Raw genomic sequence first — 2,772 nt, forward strand, 5'->3', positions numbered from 1 at the left:
GATACCGACTGCACCATTGGGAGTACCTGACAATAAATGAATTAGGAATGTCATCAGGACCAGGACTTTTTTTAGTGTCTAACTTCAAGATCAGGTTTAGTACGCCCCGAACGTTCACATCTATGTCGTCAACCGCAGACTGCGAAACATGAGTAAAAGGAGGAACTTCGAAATTATCAACTGTAAATACTGACTGAAAGTACGTATTAAACGCTGTAGCGATTGTCAGCGCGTCCATAGTAGTTACGTCGTTAATTATAAACGAGTTTGAAGTTGTGCTGCCTGGTAAAATAGATTTCCAGAATTTTCGAGGGTTGCATTTTATTAAGTTTTGTAAGGTAATACGAAAATAGAAGTCCTTCGCGGAATTAGTTTTTAGTCGGAGTTCCTCCTTAGCTTGAATAAACTGAGCAGACTTTACTGGGTCAGCGCAACGTTTTCCACTCCGCAGTCTGCCGACCCGTCGCGATAAATGTAATAATTCTCTTGTTATCCAAGGTTTGACAATGTTACTTTTTTTAGTTTTGAGTGGCACAAATCGCTGGATACACGATTTAACCAAGTCTTCAAAAAATGTAATGAGTACATTCACGTCACTGAAGATACTAAGTTGTTCAAACACTTCAAAGGAATAGCTTAATGAGTCAATTATGGACACATCATCGGCACGGTTAAAATCAGGAAAAGTGTGGTAAACAAAACGTGTTTTAGGGACAGGATAAGCAACAGAAACAAAGACTGCCCTGTGATCTGATATACCGTCAACGACTTCACATTCAAAATGGTTTTCTAGAAGAGGTATACTAAGAAATACCAAATCTAAAACTGACGACTCTCTCGTGCTCTCCTGAACAATCTGTTTTAAACCAAATGACAAAGAAAAGTTCACTAACTCTCTAGATATTTGAACGTCAGGACCAGATAGCGACAAAGACGACCACTGGATGCCAGGTAAATTGAAATCACCCATTAATATTAAATTGGAAGAAGACAGGTTATGCTCGTACATAAAGTCACATAAAGCATGTAACTGATCAATGGGAGAGCCGGGAGGGCGGTAGACAACGCCAACAACTAAAGATATATTATCCACATTAAGTTTGCACCACACTGATTCAATCTGGGGAGGACCCTGTATAACTGAAAATTTAATATTGGACTTTAAAAAGAGTGCGACGCCACCGCCACGCCCGTACTTTCTATCACCTCTAACCACGCAGAAACCAGAGGGTGTAATTTCGGTGTCGTATATGCCATCATGTAACCATGTTTCAGTGACTCCAATAATGTGAGCAGAGTGGGAAGAAATTAGTGACAGAAAATCGGGGAACTTGTTTACTAAACTTCTGGCGTTAACATTCAAGACACAAAGATTTTCACTTAAACCGTCTTTTAAACCGCGGCCGAGTCAACGACCACCAGTAGATGGGGCGGTGGTAGTAGACTGGGCGGAGTAGTCGGAACACTTAACCAGAGTATTAGTTTTAACATCCCAATTATATCGCTCATTATTGATGAACACATGATCATATCAAAGGCGGACGGAGGAGCCACTGTCACGGAAAGAGGCCGTCGCATCCCATATTCTCTTTCGAACAGAACGGACATGAACAGAGAAGTCTTCCGATATACGAATATCTGAACCCTTGAGCTTGAAAGAATTTTTCAATACTTCCATTTTTTCGCGGAAATCAAGGAGTTTCATAATGACAGGACGTGAACGATCGTCGTGTTTTCGACCTATTCTATGGCACCTTTCAATACGTGGGCAGTCAATAATCAGTTTATCCGAGAATATTTTTGATACGTTAGAGAGTAATGACTCACTAGTTTCGTCTGCGCTTTCGGTGAGGTCATATAAGATTAGATTATTTCTGCGCGAGCGGTTTTCCATGTCGTCATTCCTCGCGACGAGTCTGTCTACCACACCAGACAATGACTTAAGCTCTATAAGCAGATTGTCACAAGATGTACAAGGGACACTTGGCGTGGCAGAAGGCGACTCGAGGGCAGCCACTCGTGCTTCAAGAGCGTCAAATCGGGAGTTAACTGACTGTTGGAATAATTTGATTGCAGCTATGTCCTGAGCCATCTTTTTCTGGCCTGCCAGCAATTCAGCAAACATATCCGAAACTGTGGGTTGTCTCTCGATATCTCTTCCGTCATTATCGCTCTCACCCGAATTAGCAGCCCTCGAGTCCTCTGTAACCGAAACTACGTTATCTTGTTTTGTTTTTTTGCTGTCTTTTTTTGGTGGTCCTGGATTCGTTTCAACGTCTCCACTAAGGAGAAGGCTATTGATGCAATACACCAGCTGAGAGCACAGGTCAACAAAACAACAAATACCGTGATCGTACCCATGTGGGCGAGGAAATAGCAGTAAAAAGCGATTATCGGACCGTACACAATGAGCGTTCTGAAGGTAACATACCTGCGAAAGAAGCAGACAGCGGTTGAGCATACTGTCCTCGCTGCTATCGCCTCGCCCACTGAAGAGGAAAGATGTCGGTGAAGCTTTTCTATCCTCGTTAACCGACGTCACAGAACTGGGCCTTTCAATGATTGGACGATCCAGGAGGGCATCACCGACGGGGGTGACTTGCAGAATCACGGTTTGTAGGCCGTCAAGGAAACCATGAACACCCTCAATTCCGCTGGCAAGGAAGTCCGTGGACGAACAAGACGGGTCGACCACGCAGCAAGGAGCAGTTGACGAAGCAGGAAGCGCCGGCAGTAGCTGGTATCCGCGCGCCGCGGTAGCATTGTCCATAG

At 43.8% G+C, this 2,772-nt stretch overlaps 1 pseudogene; it reads right to left on the bottom strand.

Moving 5' to 3' along the window:
* Positions 1–607: 607 nt before the first annotated feature.
* Positions 608–2,487, bottom strand: LOC120841991 (annotated as a pseudogene).
* Between the last annotated feature and the right edge of the window lie 285 nt (positions 2,488–2,772).

Source organism: Ixodes scapularis, unplaced genomic scaffold (genome assembly GCF_016920785.2).
Source record: "Ixodes scapularis isolate PalLabHiFi unplaced genomic scaffold, ASM1692078v2 PGA_scaffold1__304_contigs__length_218370807, whole genome shotgun sequence".
Taxonomy (NCBI): domain Eukaryota; kingdom Metazoa; phylum Arthropoda; class Arachnida; order Ixodida; family Ixodidae; genus Ixodes; species Ixodes scapularis.